Source organism: Monodelphis domestica, chromosome 2, assembly GCF_027887165.1.
Source record: "Monodelphis domestica isolate mMonDom1 chromosome 2, mMonDom1.pri, whole genome shotgun sequence".
NCBI classification, from domain to species: domain Eukaryota; kingdom Metazoa; phylum Chordata; class Mammalia; order Didelphimorphia; family Didelphidae; genus Monodelphis; species Monodelphis domestica.
Window position 1 is genome coordinate 120,150,990 of NC_077228.1, and position 17,164 is coordinate 120,168,153.

The window sequence follows — 17,164 nt, forward strand, 5'->3', positions numbered from 1 at the left end:
TTAAGCCCTATTCCCTTCTCTCCCCTTTCTCTCTCTCTCTCTCTCTCTCTCTCTCTCTCTCTCTCTCTAATACCTTTCTTCCTCCTGTTTGTAATTAAAAACTCCATAAAAGGTTGACTGCTGACTTGAGTTTTCATTTAGGAATTACATAGCTGAATTCCTTGGTGACCTTAAATTAATATATATCAATCTTTTAAAGTGATTTTCTTGTCACATTGTGGTGGACCACACGGGAGTCTAAAGAATTCTCTCAATAAACTTCTGAAATTCCTTGCCTTTTTATTCTACCTTCTCACCACTTAGTCCTTTTTAACAGCAAACTTGGCTTAAAGACACAGCTGCTAGAACACGTGAGTATAAAAAAACTTTTTCTCTCTTCTCTTTTCTCCTTAAGTTAAATGGAATCAGCAGTTTTTCTTTTTCTTACCTTTAATCTTAAGGGACAGCTGGGTAGCTCAGTGGATTGAGAGCCAGGCCTAGAGACAGAAGGTCCTGGGTTCAAATCGGACCTCGGATAGTTCCCAGCTGTGTGACTCTGATAGTTAGATAGAAAACAGCTGTTTTAAATCTCAGCAACAGGACCCTAAAGTCCTGGCTGGAAGAGCTGTTTCTAAATATCCTTTCCCTTAAGAAACAACTTCCTAGATCAGAAACAAACAAACAAACAAACAAAAAAACCCTGTGGAAAGTTTGTTGCTTTGCCCTGCTCCCTACGTGTTTTGTGAAGACTGTTAGAGAAATAATTACAAAATATATATATATAAATGAGTACTACATTCTTTGACATTTATATGGCAGCTGAAGAATTAGGGGCATTGAGAAATGCAGGATACCTCCAAATTTTTATATTAATAGGTACTGTCATTTTTGTACTCCTCAATACTATATTTAGAGATGCTAAAATAAAAAATATTGAGGATAAAATAGAAAATATTGAGGATAAAATAGAAAATATTGAGGATAAAATAGAAAATATTGAGGATAAAATGCAAGCCCAATTAGAAGATCTAAAATGTTTCTTACAGGATCAATTGGCAAACAGCCACTCTACCAGAAACAGACCTGTTTCTGAACTTTTGAATGAGGAAATTTCCTTCCCTGAAATAGAGATGGAAAACACCTTCCCTATAGCCCAGTTAACAGACTGCTTCTCTCGTGCAGTGCAAATATTGACTGAATTTAATCCCCAAAACCCTTCCCCTGCAATCCCAGTTTCTCATGTTCCCTCTCCTACAGAAAACCAAATTCCAACGCAAAGGAGATCTTGTCCTCCTAGAGAAACCTGTCCTTGTCAAATTGACCCACAGGTACAAAATTCAACTAGAGGCCTGTTTCCTCTAAGAGAAGTATCTGAAATAGGACGGAATGGGGATGTGGTGACTTTAAGACATAGGATACTGTTTACTCCCCAAGAAATAAATGAATTTACACGAAATATCCCCACATATGAACAAGATCCTTTTCTAGTAGCAAAAAAGATGAGAGACATATTTTTTCAGTATAATCCATCTTACAAGGACGTTGAGAACTTGCTACAGGCTTTTTTAACTGAACGTGAAAAAAATAAAATAATTGCTCATGTCAACAAAACCCAGGGGCGTAATGAAGCACATTGGCCATCTCAGGATTCCGAATGGGACTATAACAATCCTGAGGATTATCTACAACTATACCGTTGTAGAGAGGCCATCCTCACGGCAATGAAGGAATGTGCAGACAGTACAGATAAGTGGATGGAACTTGAAAAAATTAAGCAAAAGGAAGAAGAAACACCCTCCAGATTTATGGATAGAATAATCGAGTTTGGGGACAGATACTTAGATTGGGACCTAACTAAAGAGAGTAGCTTAAGACAAGTTAGAAGGATCTTTGTAAATAACTGTTGCAAAGCAATTAAGAATTATTTTATAACACAATGCCCAAGATGGACAGATATGGACCTTGAAGAATTGCGAAAAACAGCTATATATGTTTTAAAGGGAAACAAAGAAAAGGAGGAAGAAAATAATGATGACATGGAGGAAATGAAGAAAAAAATTAGATATTTAATAGATAGGATAACTAAATTAGAAAGTGGGCATGATAATGAACCAACGACAATTGCCCCTCTCCAGAAATCCAATTATTAATCCATTCCTTGCCACTTTTGTGAGAAGAAGGGCCACAAAATGATGGAATGTAGAACCTTTCTTAAGATGATTGGAAGGAATACACAATTTAATAATAGCTTTAGAAATAATAACTATAGAAATGATGATAATGGTTATAGAAACCAGAATTCTAGAAATTATAATAATGACTATGGAAATAACTATAATGAATATAGAAATAAGAACTTTAGAAACCAGAATTATAGAAATAGGAATTGGGAAAATAATGACAATGCTCCAAATGAAGAAAATTATAATGATAATGAACAACAACAATATATGAGAAATGGCGCTCGTCCAAAAAATACTCGAGAGAGTATTGCTGCTGAGAGCAATTTTAGGAGCAACAGGGTTTTGTAGACAATGGATTCCTTGCTATGGGGAAATCACTAAACCCCTTATAGCATTAACAAAGGATTCGGTTCCTGAACCCCTCAAATTAGAGCCTGAACACTTGTCAGCTCTATCAGATCTAAAAAAGGCTATCATGTCTGCCCCTGCTCTAGGCATCCCAGATTACAACAAGCCATTTACTTTATATGTGCATGAGCGAAGAGGAGTAGCCTCTGGTGTGTTAACTCAGACTTTGGGACCTTCTCAGCGCCCAATTGCTTATTATTCTGCCCAACTAGACCCAGTAGCAGCAGGAGCACCACCATGCCTTAGAGGAGTAGCTGCTACAGCCTTACTAGTAACAAAAACCGTTGATTTAGTATTGGGATGTCCATTAACAATAATGTTCCCACATGAGATAGAAGCATTATTGATAAAACATAGAACACAGGCATTCTCGGATCAGAGAATTACAAGGTATGAAATAACCTTATTAAATAGTGAAAATATTACCTTGAAACGCTGTTCAACTCTTAACCCTGCCACCTTGCTTCCAGATTTACCTACTTCAGGAGAACCATTACATAACTGTGAAACATTAGTGTCCATGGCAGAAAAGCCTCGAGATAATCTCTTGGACACTCCCTTAGACAATGCAAATCTGATTTTATTTACCGGTGGTTCCTCTTTTATGAGGGATGGCATACGTTATACTGCAGCTGCCGTAGTCTCAGAATTTGCCACTGAATGGTCAGCTTCACTACCTTCTAACATTAGCACTCAAGGAACAGAACTCATAGCTCTAAAACAAGCTTGTATAATTGCCAAGGATAAAAAGGCAACAATTTATACAGATTCTAGATATGCTTTTGGCATTTGTCACTCAGTCGGGATGCTATGGCTCCAGAGAGGATTTTTATCCTCAGCTGGAAAATCTATAGCTAATGCAGAAATTATTAATGAAGTTCTTTCTGCTCTCAAACTGCCTAAAGCCCTAGCTGTAGTTCATTGCTCTGCCCATACAGGTGGCTCTGACCCTGTCTCTAGAGGAAATGACCGAGCAGATGCCGCTGCAAAACTAGCAGCCATAGAAGGACCTGGATTAATTTTAACATTAACAACCACTGATAATTTAAATTTATCTCTTTCCTATAATGAAAAGGAAGTGGAAAAATGGAAACAAAAATTTAAAGCAAAACATTAATGGAGTATGGGTGTCATCTGAAGGAAAACCCCTGCTCCCTAGAAGTTTCTATAACCAAATTTGCCAATTTATTCATAAAAATGGTCATTTTGGCACCCAGGGCATCATGGACTCTGTCAAGAGATTATGGATAGCCCCTGGTATAACTACTATAGCCTCTAAAGTATGTTCAGCCTGCTCCATTTGCCAGGCATATAACCAACATGCATATCGTGGAAAAGCCTTTGGGGGACGTCCTCTGGCTTACACACCTTTTGAACATCTACAGATAGATTTCATAACGATGCCAAAGGCTGGACGTTATTAATTTTGTCTAGTAATTGTAGATCAACTAACCAGATGGCCGGAAGCATTTCCTACGACCCAAGCCACAGCAGATTTTGTTGCAAAGATACTTTTAAAGGAAATTATTCCTCGTTTTGGCCTACCAGCATGTATTGACTCCGATAGAGGGAGTCATTTTACTGATTCTGTCTTAAACCAAATATATTCTTGTTTGGGGATAACTCCAAAATTCCATGTTCCATATCACCCCCAGAGCTCAGGCCAAGTGGAGAGGATGAATAAAGAACTTAAGACTATGATTGGCAAATTATGCACTGAGACCCATTTAAAATGGCCTGAAATTCTCCCTTTGGCCCTATTTTATCTTAGAAGCAGGCCTAGAGGAGACTTACATATTTCACCATTTGAGATGCTTTTTGGACATCCGCCTATACAGGCTAAGCCTTTCTCCCCGGCTTATACATCGCTATTAGGGGGAGATATTACTATTGCTTCCTATATACAGGAGTTACAGCACAAACTACGTGAACTTCATGAATCCGGAGCTGCAGTACAAGCTGGACCATTAGACTTTCTCTGCATGACCTGAACCCAGGAGATAAAGTTTATATCAAGAATTTCAAGCAAACTGGAGCAACTCAACCTTCATTGGAAGGACCACTCCAAATATTATTAACTACTCCAACATCTACAAAGATTAGAGAAAGAGATTCTTGGATTCACTGCTCACATGTGAAGAAAGCATCTTCTGCTGAGACTGATTGATTCTATCCTATTATATGAATTGTGACTATATCTTATCATGTGAATTAGAGATAATAATCCATAGAAAAATGGATGCTGTTTTTTCAAGAACACATTGAAGTACTGATTTTTTTTCTTAATTTTATTATTTCTTTTCTATTATTTTTTGATCAGAATATTTGATTTTTTCTCATTTTTGTACTGAAGGTACACATAATTAATATTAATATTATTTTTTTCTGCAGTAATACAAGTTAATATATATACTCTTGCTATAATATCAATATATGCCTGAAAGCTTTAAACTATGGGAACCTGCCATTTATTGATAAAATATTATAGGACTGTGATTAATGTTTGTGTCTGATTCCAGGAAAAGGGATAAAAACAAGGAGCACAGACTAAACCTGAATAGTGCCAATAGAGCACACTAGAAATATTAAAGTGAGACTCGAGGTTGCGACGCTTAACTTATGTTTAAGTCATAGGACTTCCTTGTATCTACACTCTTTACAAAGTACTCAAACAAGTACAAAGCTTGACTATCATGCTGGCTCCCTATATCCCTGAGGAAAAAAAAAATCAGACAAGGGAATGACATTTACCCATCAAAATAGAATTCTAAATTCTTTTCTTCTTATATTATGGCAACTTCCTGTAGTCTTGGCTACAAATGGCTAAGTGAAACATTACTGCATTCTGCCCTACATACTTGTGGGATAGAAATTACTCTAAACTGGACCTATTCAAGGCCTATTTGGAATTTTTCTTATGTTTTTGATTATTTTTCTATTCTTTTGATAGACACATACACCCCCATAACTGAACATTGCATTCTGAGCTCAACTTGATATTTTTTTAAATACTTACTTCAGGGAGGATTGTATTTTAATTTAAAATCTAAGAATTTTTGAATTTTTTTTGTTTGAGATTGTATTTTTATAAAAAATCCAAGAATTTTGAATTTTGTTTAAGATTTTACTGTTATAAAAAATCAAAGATTTTGATTTTGTTTGAGAAAAGATCTTCAAGAAAGAAGCTTGAAACTTTTATATCCAGAGAATGAACTGTTGCAGAAAGATGCTGAAAACCTACACTTCATCAAGAAGATCAAGAATGAACTTTGCATATGATTGATTGGACTGAACTTTTGATTGAACATTTATTGTAATTGTCCACATTTATGCCAAAAGGGACTGCCCCTAATTTGGCTTTCTGTCAACGCACCTAGCAAAACATTGGTTTTGCTTTCTTTTCTTTTCTATTTCCTCTCTCACTATTCTAATTTCTCTTAGAAAATTGAATATTGCGTATATCTATAGTTAGAAGTGCATTTAGAACTACAAAATGATTATGTTAAATGATCAATGGGGAGACTAGTCTCCCAATGATCATCAGGGGGGATTGTAAACCTTAAAATTTCTTAGACTTATAAATGTTGGAAATTTCACCATTGGGAAATTTCATATTTGAAAAATTTCCTACTGATAGTCTATTGGAATGTGAACCCCCCTTGGCATGGGAGGGTCCTTCTCCTCCCTACTTAAGATTACTTTAGGACAAAAACCTTTTGCTGAACAATGGAAAGGGCTTTGACCTATACTTAAGCATAGAACAGGAAGTTCTTTGAGTCATGATTGATTTTAGAATTGATACAATAGAGATACTTGGAATGACAGAACCAGGTCTTGGAACTTACAATCTCCACCCTACTCAGTCCTAACAGGATTTAGGAAGGGCTGCAGCATAGATCAAAATTTAATTATTTGAGAATATGACCTTCAACAGACACGTGCAAAGGGGCAGACCTCTGGGAGGTCCTGGGTTAAGCTAGAGTCACCATTGGCACAGGGAAGACATGGACAGTGATTGGTAGATGTGAGAACTGAGGGGAGGAAACTTAGATGGTTTCCTTAAAGATAGCGGAGTCTGAGGACTGGAGGAGGTTGGAGAGGTTTGGCTCTGAGAAGTTGTGCTCTGAGAAGCTTGCTCTGAAGGAAGCTGGAGGTGGATGCCCCTGAGACTGTTTCTCCATTTAGGTCACGTGAGTGATAAGGACTGATCTCTTTTCTTTGCCTCAGCTATCTAAGGGCTTGGGCCTTTTGGCCCAGCCTAAACAGAGGGGGTATTTAAGCCCTATTCCCTTCTCTCCCCTCTCTCTCTCTCTCTCTCTCTCTCTCTCTCTCTCTCTCTCTAATACCTTTCTTCCTCCTGTTTGTAATTAAAAACTCCATAAAAGGTTGACTGCTGACTTGAGTTTTCATTTAGGAATTACATAGCTGAATTCCTTGGTGACCTTAAATTAATATATATCAGTCTTTTAAAGTGATTTCCTTGTCACACTCCATAGTCTTTCTTCTAACCATTATTTTAATAGGTTGTTTATAGATAAAAAACAAGCTTTGTCTGTTCTTAATTCAATTAGAAGGAGGAGTAAATTGCAACTTAATTCTTAATATGTTAACCATTGAATGACCAGAAATTATCCTATTTTATTTCAATATCAAACCTAAATTTCTAGGGTATTGGTCTGAGTTAGGCCCAGCCTCATAATCTTATACACTTCAGAGGTATTTTTTTACCTTAATATTCTAGACTGTAGGGTTCTCATCTTTTTAAGATTAAAAATATAAAAATATTAATTCAAGTTTCTACTGTATTGATTATACAATGTAATTGACTCTACATTGTATTGATTTTTGTAAGCGAATCTACATTGCCTAAAGCCTCATTTCTGTCCCTGAGTTGAGCTCAGGAATTTAGATTTCCCTTTGAGTTAGTTTAAAGTTATACTGAAAAGAATAATTGTTAGCTTTCCTACTAGCAACCCCTAGATATTACTATTTAAACTTTCTGGAGACTGTATCTTAATTTTATAAATGTTTATTACATAGCAAAAAGCAGGCCAGAGAAAGAGATAGAGAAAAGCACCAGCTAAGTCAGCCCCTAGCTAACCTCCCCCAAAACCCCAATCCCTGGTTTCAGTGTAAAAAGGGTGACTTCCTATCCTCTACATCAATTTGCTCTTTGTGATACTCTATTGAGAGTTTCTCTGATTGGAGGACTCAGACCACAATCAGTACAAGATACTGATCTTCCATTCACCTGGAGTAATTGTGTAGTGCTTAGATGGCTGCACATGGGGAATAGTATGATAGGAGCATATGGCTCATTGCATAGAGAGCTAGGCCTAGCTACTGGAGGTCCTGGCTTCAAATCTGACCTCAGATAATTCCTAACTCTGTGACCCTGGGCAAAACACTTAATCTATTTTGCCTAGCCCTTACCACACTTTTGCCTTAGAACCAATATGTATAGTTGATTTTAAGATGGAAGGTAAGGGTTAAAAAAATGTCTGTACAAAACATGTGCATTTTCCCCCTAGTGCTGGTCCTTACAAAAAATAAAAGATGTAGATAAAAGGTTGTTTGGGGGCCAAAAAGGGGCTACAAATTAATATTAACTTTCCACAAGGCATACTTTCAGGATATGCTTGTTATCTTTAAGCTCTACATGCTCACAAGGCATACTTTCAGGATATGCTTGTTATCTTTAAGGTCTACCTGTTCACTTGGTGCCATCCCCAAAAGATGTTTCATTTGTGCTTGCTTGTCTTTGTACAATTGGGGATTTAAAAAAAATGTTTCCCCAAGGAAACAGCAAATCTGGTACTTTTTATTCCCTAGCAAAGATGACAAAATTAAGCTCTGTTCTATAAACCAATAAATATTTCTTAGTTGTCAGAGACAAAGTCATTACTAGCCCCATGAAGGTGCTAGCCAGATTTGTGATGTAACTATGCTTTGTTATTCCCATTTCTGTGATACTGTCTATCCTATAACCAATTTCATTATCTTCACCATATACCCAACTCTGTTCTTTATTGTCTTGTTCTTTCCAAGACTATATAAAGGCTAATAATCACTTATCCACACTGACCCCCCAATTGATCATTCTGTGAATCTTAAAAACTACTCAGTCTGTACCTTAAAAGATTTGGTTTAGCTATTCCCTTATTATAACAATGGAGATACTTGGTCTAACAAGAATCAGGAATGTATTGGGAACTTTTAAAATTACTCCACCGTAATTAGACATACTTTAGGGGAAGATAAAAGTTGTAAACTCCTGATTGAATGATGAAGATACTTAACTCATACCTTATAGTGAAGCTAGAACCTTAAGATATATCTTTTCTTAGATCTAATACAAAAGGATGTTAAGTACCTGTAAAGGTTAAATTAATCACAAAAAGGTCAAGTAACTTACAAAAGGCAAGCTTAACAAAGAGGTGTGAAGTACTCAGAAGATATAATCTAACCAGAGAAGGTATGAACTAAAGAGTGCTGAAAACTAAGAATGGGAAGTCCTGAAAAAAAAGCATCTACTCTGATTGGTAGATGTGAAAATTTAGGGGAGGTGACATAAGAGAAACATTTCTTTAAAAGGAAGGGCAAAAAGTCAGTTCAGGCTAATTCAGTTCGGAATTGAGTTAGATTCTGAACTGAGTTCAGGAAATTGAGTTGAGGACTAGAACCCAGTTTGGAGACGATCTTGTGGTGAGTAATAAGACTGATTCCTCTTTCCTTTAGGCTCAGGGAGGTCACTTTGGCCAAGGCCTTTAACTACTTCTTGGCTCAGCCTGAGCCAGAGCAGTTTAAAATTAATTCTCTCTCTCTCCCTCTCCCTCTCTCTCTCTCTCTCTCTCTCTCTCTCTCTCTCTCTCTCTCTCTCTCTCTCTCTCTCTCTCTCTCTCTCTCTTTCTCCTTCCCTTAATTACTTCAATTATATTAATTAAAATCTCCATAAATCCCCAGCTGACTTAGGTATTTTTCATATTTGGGAATTTCCCATGGCAACCACTTATTTAGATTTTAAGTTAAAACACTAAAAATTATCCTTACAATGCTCAGAACTTGTCTCTCAGTCACCTTAATTTTCAAACAAGTTTATAATCCTTATACAGTAGCCCTTCCAATGTCTTAACCATTTAAGCTGTCCTTTGTTATTTTTCTGAGAGAATTCAAACTCCTTGATGGCAGGATCTCTTAGTTTTATTTTTGTATTTCCAGTGTCTAGACTGGCACAACACTTGTCATATAGCAGGTGCTTAATAAATGTTCGATTAACCAATTGAGTAGTATCTTCAACTCTGTTATAGCTTAAGTGTGGTAACTAAATCTAAATAATATCTAATTTGTAGCCTAATATCTGTATAAGAGTAGGTAAATGTTTTCTATTCAGATCCCAAATTAATTCATATGTATAGGATTTCTAAGCTCATGATTGTCTTACAGAGAGGAGGAATATGTAAGTACTCATTTGATGATTCTTTATGTTTTGCGTAAGTGCTTTATGGTTTTCAGAGTTCTGTTCAAACATTTCATTAATTTTTTCACACCTTAATATGTAAGGGGTAAATTTAGGGGTTTTTGATGGAAAATATTATACTAATGGTCACCAGGGATTAATTCAAATCCCAATAAAAATACTCAAGTCAGTTTGGGAATTTTATGGTGGTTTAATTAATATAGAGGGAAGGAAGTAAGAAGAAGAGAGAGAGAAAGGCATATAAGATTTCTCTGGCCTAGCCTAAACCAAAGGAAGTTCAGAGACCTCAGCCATGAGGCCTCCTCCAAAATTAAAGCTAAGTTGGCTTCCAGACACGAGGTGTACTCCCAGATGAGGGGCATCCTAAGAGGATAGTGCTTTTATGAGGTAAAGGGAAAGGGAATTAGTCTAAACTCTGAGAGAACTCAGGGAAGACTCCTCACCTGACCCACGCCAAGATGCCAAAATGCCAAAACACCGCCCAACACAAAGAGCCAGAGCCACATCTCCATGAAAGACCCAGAGCTCAATGACTCTGCCGCCAAAGAGAGCCTGGAGAGAGGAAGTGACACGAATATATAGACTCTTTTTTTTTACATGACTTCCTGTATCTCACATATACCAATGGTAGCTTAAACTTGACTTAAGACAGCCCAGGGGTCTGGCAGTTGTTTCTTATTTGTCATTTGCTAGCACATGTTGATCATAGGCCATCCTCCTCAACACTTAACCCTTAAGTAGGGGTGTAGACATTCCTGGTTGCTAGACTAAACAGGGTGGAGTAAATCTAAAATTCACAATCACCCCCTGATGAAGATTGGGGGACAAGTCTCCCCAACTGATCACTAAACATAATCATCCTGTACCTCTAAATTCTTCTAACTTCAGGTGCATACAAAATTTCACCTCCTAAGAGGAAACTACAATAGTTAGATAGAAGAGGGGAAATAGAAGAAAGAAAGACAGCAAAAGCAATGTTTGATGGGAGTATTGACAAAAACCAATTAGGGGGAAGTCCCCTTTTGGCATAAGAGTATACATTCAAATAAATGTTCAATCACACCCAAAGTTCATTCTGGATCTTCTTGATGTAGTGTAGGTTTTCCGGCATCTTTCTGCAAACAGTTCATTCTCTGGATTTAAGAGTTAGCAAGCTTCTTTCCTTGAAGATCTTTCTTGAACAACAACAACAACAAAAATTTAGATGTTGGATTTTTATTAAAATACAATTTCCTGCCCCCCTGAGGTGGGTATTGAGAAATGCCCAGTTCAGCTCAGGCTGCAATGTTGAGTTATGGGGGTGTATGTATCAATTATCAAAAGAAGAGAAAAAAATACCCAAAAACATTAAGAAAAAAATGGAAGAAAGTTAAACTTTTGGGAGAAAGGGGAAAAATCAAAACCAGAATCAAAATATCAAAATCTATGTATATAAAATGTTGAGTAGGCAAGAATATATTCATAATAGGCCCTTATTTGGGTTTAATAAATTTCTAACAGGCCCTTGTATTAGGGTCCAATCAAAGTAATTTCTGTCCCACAACTCTGTAGGACAGAATACAGTAATATTTCACTTACCCATTTGCAGCCAAGACTACAGGAAGTTGCCATACTATGAGAGAAAAAGGACTAGATTTTTATTTTGATAGGGAAGTGTCATTCCCTGGTGTGATTTTTTTTTTTTTGTCATTCTCAGTGATAGGGAGAACCAGGATGATAACCAAACTTCCATACTTCTCTGTGAGAATTTCACAAAGAGTGTGGATACAAGGAAGTCCTACAACTTAACATATGTCAAGCATTGCAACCTCAAGTCTCACACTAGGTTCAAGTCCTTTTGTAATGGCTTAGAAGCGCATCAACCTACCTGGATTGGTTTCTTTCTTTTTGACCAGTGTGCTCTTTTTTGCACTATTCAGGTTAAGTCTGTGCTCCTTTTTTGATCCCATTTCCTAGAATCAGACACAAACATTAATTACAGTCCCATAACATTTATCAATAAATTGCAGGTTCCCACAATTTAAAACTTTTGGGTATGCATTAATATTCTATTAAGCTCATGTATATATTAAACTTATATTACTCCTGAATAAAAAAAGTAATATTGATTCTATGTACCTTAAGTACAAGAAATGAAAAAAAAGGGAAAAAATAAAATATTTTAGTCAAAATAAAAGAAAAGCAATAATAAAAATAAGGAAAAAAATTCAGGAATTCAATGTATTCCCAAAAAAGAGTATCTTCTTGTCTATGGATTATTATCTCCAATGCATGTGATAGGATACAGTCAATCAGTCTCAATAGAAGATGCTCTTTTTACATGTGAGCAATGAATCCAAGAATCCTTCTCTCCAATTTTTATAGATGTTGGAGTAGTTAACAATATTTGGAATGGCTCTTCCCAGGAAGGCTGAGTTGCTCCAGTATGTTGGAAGTTCTTTATATACACCATGTCTCCTGGGTTCAGGTCGTGAAGTGAAAAGTCTAGTGGTCCAGCTTGTACTGCAGCTCCGGATTCATTGAGTTCACACAGTTTGTGCTATAATTCCTGCATATAGGAAGCAATAGTAGTATCTCTCCCTAATAGTGATGTATATGCAAGGGAGAAAGGCTTAGCCTGTATAGGTAGATGTCCAAAAAGCATCTCAAATGGTGAGATATGTAGGTCTCCTCTGGTCCTGCTTCTAAGATAAAATTTTGCTAGAGGGAGAATTTCAGGCCATTTTAAATGGGTCTCAGTGCATAATTTGCCAATCATAGTCTTAAGTTCTCTGTTCATTCTTTCATCTTGGCCTGAGCTCTGGGGATAATATGGTACATGAAATTTTGGAGTTATCCCCAAGCAAGAATATGTCTGATTTAGAACAGAATCAGTAAAATGATGTCCTCTATCTGAATCAATACGTGCTGCAGGCCAAAGCAAGGAATAATCTCTTTTGAAAGCACCTTAGCAACAAAAGCCGCTATGGCTTGGGCTGTAGGAAATGCTTCTGACAATCTGGTCAGTTGATCTACTATGACTAGACAAAATTTATAATGTCTAGCCTTTGGCATTGTTATGAAATCTATCTGCAGGTGCTCAAAAGTTGTGTAAGCCAGAGGATGCCCACCAAAAGCTTTGCCATGAAAGATATGTTGGTTATATGCTTGGCAGCTAGAGCAGGCTGTAAATACTTTAGAGGCTATAGTAGTTATACCAGGGGCTATCCATACTCTTCAAATAGTCTCCACAATTCTCTGGGTACCAAAGTGACCATTTTTATGAACAGATTGGCAAATTTGGTGATAGAAACTTCTAGGGAGCAGAGGTTTTCCTTTAGATGACACCCATACTCCATTAATCTGTTTTGCTTTAAAATTTTGCTTCTGTTTTTCCACTTCCTTTTCATTATAGGAAAGTGATAAATTTAAGTCTTCATTGGTTGTTATTGTCAAAATTAATTCAGGCCCCTCTATGGCTGCTAGTTTTGCAATGGTATCTGCTCGGTCATTTCCCCTAGAGACAGGGTCAATGCCACTTGTATGGGCAGAGCAATGAAAAGCTAGGGCTTCAGGCAGCTGGAGAGCAGAAAGAACTGCATTAATAATTTCTGCATTAGCTATAGATTTTCCAACTGAGGTTAAAAATCCTCTCTGGAGCCATAGCATCCAGATTGAGTGGCAAATGCCAAAAGCATATTTATAATCCATATAAATTGTTGCCTTTTTATCCTTGGCAATTATACAGGCGTGTTTCAGGGCTATGAATTCTGCACCTTGAGCACTAATATTCAAGGGCAGTTAAGCTGACAACTCAGCAAATTCTGTGACTACAACAGCTCCAGTGTAGCCTATGCCATCCCTCATAAAAGAAGAACCATCAGTAAATAAGACCAGATCTGGATTGTCTAAGGGAGTGTCCAAGAGATTATCTCGAGGCTTTTCTGCCATGGACATTAGTGTTTTACAACTGTGTAATGGTTCTCCTGATGTTGGTAAATCTGGATGCAGGGTGGCAGGGTTAAGGGTTGTACAGCATTTCAGAGTAATATTTTCGTTGTTTAACAAGGTTATTTCATACCGTGTAATTTGCTGATCAGAGAATGCCTGTGTTCTATGCCTTACCAACAATGCTTCTACCTCATGTGGGCACATAATTGTTAATGGGCATCCCAATACTAGATCAACAGTTTTTGTCACTAGTAAGGCTGTAGCAGCTACTCCTCTAAGACATGGTGGTGCTCCTGATGCTACTGGGTCCAGTTGGGCTGAATAATAAGCAATTGGACATTGAGAAGGTCCCAAAGTGTGAGTTAAAACACCCAAAGCTACCCCTCTTCGCTCATGTACATACAAAGTAAATTGCTTGTCATCTGGGATGCCTAGAGTGGGGGCAGACAGGATAGCCTGTTTTAGATCTGTCAGAGCTGACAGGTGTTCTGGCTCTAATTTGAAGGGTTCAGAGATCGAATCCCTTTTAGTGCTATAAGGGGTTTAGTGATTTCCCCTTAGCAAGTAATCCATTGTCTACAAAACCCTGTTGCTCCCAAAATTGCTCTCGACTGCTTCTTAGTGGTAGGAGCACTTAAGTTTTGAATATTTTCAATTAGTTTGGGAGAAATAGAACAGGCACCTACAGTCAGGATGAACCCCAAATATTCTACTTTGGGGAGATTCCACTGAACTTTATTCTTCAAGCTCTTATGCCCTCTTTTGTGTAGTTGCAAAAGAAGGTGTTTACTATCTTCCTGATATACTTCTGCGTCTTTTAAAACCAAGAGTAGATCATCTATGTATTTGATTAATTTACTGCTTTTAAATGTTATATTATCTGTGTCTTGGCTCGAAATTTGTGCAAATAAACTCAGGCCTTCCATGTAACCCTGGGGAAGACGCCTCCATGTATACTGAGAGTCCTTCCAGGTGAAAGCAAAGATATGCCTGGAATTCTCATGAATGAGTATGTAAAAGAAGGCTGAGCACAAGTCCACTACTGTAAAGTATGTAACTGTGCTTGGAATTGAAGAAATGATTGTATGTATGTTGGAAACTATGGAGTGTTTCTTTATAATGTAATTGTTCACAGCCCTCAAATCCTGTATGAATCTATAGGTGCTTGTCATGGGGCCCTATTTTTGGTTTTTAATGGGCAGGATGGGCATATTGTATTCAGATTTACAAGGGATTATTATTCCCTGGTCAATTAACGAGTTTATTACTGGGGTAATACCCTCAATTACTTCTTTCGAGAGGGGATACTGAGGAATGGAAAGAGGTGGGCTAGATTTAGTTTTTATCTGCACAGGAACAGCCAAATTAAGTAAGCCTACATTGGAAGAAGATGTGGCCCAAAGAGACTCCGGTATATCTGCAGGTCTTGCAAAGGTGAGATGCTCTTTCCCTTCCTGGCTCTCTGAGAGAAGTACAGGGAGTAATTTTAAAAATTCCTCAGGTACTTCCAATGATAAGGAATCATCTGGGGAGGAAGTTATTGTGGCTCTGAGTTTGCATAGAAGGTCCCTCCCCAGCAAATTTAAAGGGGTGTCAGGCATCAAGAGCAAAGAATGTTGTACTTCTAGGGGTCCTACAGACACCATCCTAGGGGAAAGCTTTTTAACTGACACTCTCTGACACTTGCATTACACTCTCTGAGCCAATGGATTAGCAATGTAAATCAGGTGTACCCTTTATTACAGACCTGGAAGCCCTAGTGTTCAAAAGACAATTATAATAGGTGTTACCCACCTTTAAGGTAACATGGGGCTCATCAGTATGGGTGGGGGGCAATGGATAGGGACAATGTGTAGTAGGACATCAGGGTCCAGAAAATCAAAGGTTGTATCCTCTGATTCCTATGCCTCAGCCACCCCCGAACCCCAACACCTTTATAGTATTTTGAAAGTTCCTTGGGAACTCCCCTGAGGGGCATTAGCACCCTGAGTATTTTTTGGATAAGCACCACTTAAGTTATATTGTTGTGGAGTCATTTTGTCTGAGTTATCATTTTCCCATTATCTATTCCTATAATTATCATTCCTAAAATTGTGGTTTCTATTATTGTTATTATAGTTGTTTCTATAATTATTATTTCTGTAGTTTTTATTAAACTGCATATTATTTCTGATTGCCTTGAATAAAGTTCTACACTCTATCATTCTGTGGCCCTTCTTCTCACAGAATTGGCAGGTAAAGGATTGATAGTTAGATTCTTGGAGAGGGGCAAGTGCCATTGGTTGAGTATCATGCCCTTTTTCCAGTTTATCAATCTTATCTGTTAAATATGTCATTTCTCAATTTTCGTGAGATCATTAGTCTCTTCCTCCATTTCTTTGCTTCCCTTTGAAACATATAGAGCAGTTTTTTGTAATTCTTCAAATCCATTTGAGGTCACATTGGGAAATGAGTTCTAAAATAATCCCTGATCACTTCGCAAGAGTTATTGATAAAGTTCCTTCTAATTTGTCTTATGCAATTTTCTTTAGAAAGGTCAAAATCTAGGTATTGACCCCCAAACTCAATTATTCTGTCCATGAATCTGGAGGGTGTCTCTTCCTCATTTTGCTTAATTCTTTCAAATTCTGTCCATTTATCCATGCTGTCAGCATACTCTCTCATGGAGTTAAGATGTCCTCCCTACAATGGTATAGTTGTAAATCCTCAGAGTTGTTATAGTCCCATTCTGGATCCTGAGATGGTCAGTGTGCTGCATTGCACCCCTGGGCTTTATTGACATGAGGAATTATTTTATTTTTCTCATGTTCAGCTAAAAAAGCCTGGAGCAAGTTTTCAATGTCTTTGTAAGATGGATTATACTGAAAAAATATGTCTGTCATCTTTTTTATTACCAGAAAGAGATCTTGTTCATATGTGGGAACAATTCATGTGAATTCATTTATTTCTTGGGGAGTAAATGGGATATTGTGCCTTAGAGTTGTAAAAAATAGACTCAAATTCAGGACTCCAATCCCAAGAATCCATTGCTCCACTTCCCCAGAGTGCTTTGTAATCTCACTAAATTCTTAGGTGGGCTGAGATGGAGAAGGGATTTAACCTGATTGCAAAGGCTTTTGTGCTCTCTTTTGGACTTCCATTTTGGAGCAGACGCGGCTCTTCCATGATGTGAGATTATCTTGTCTAG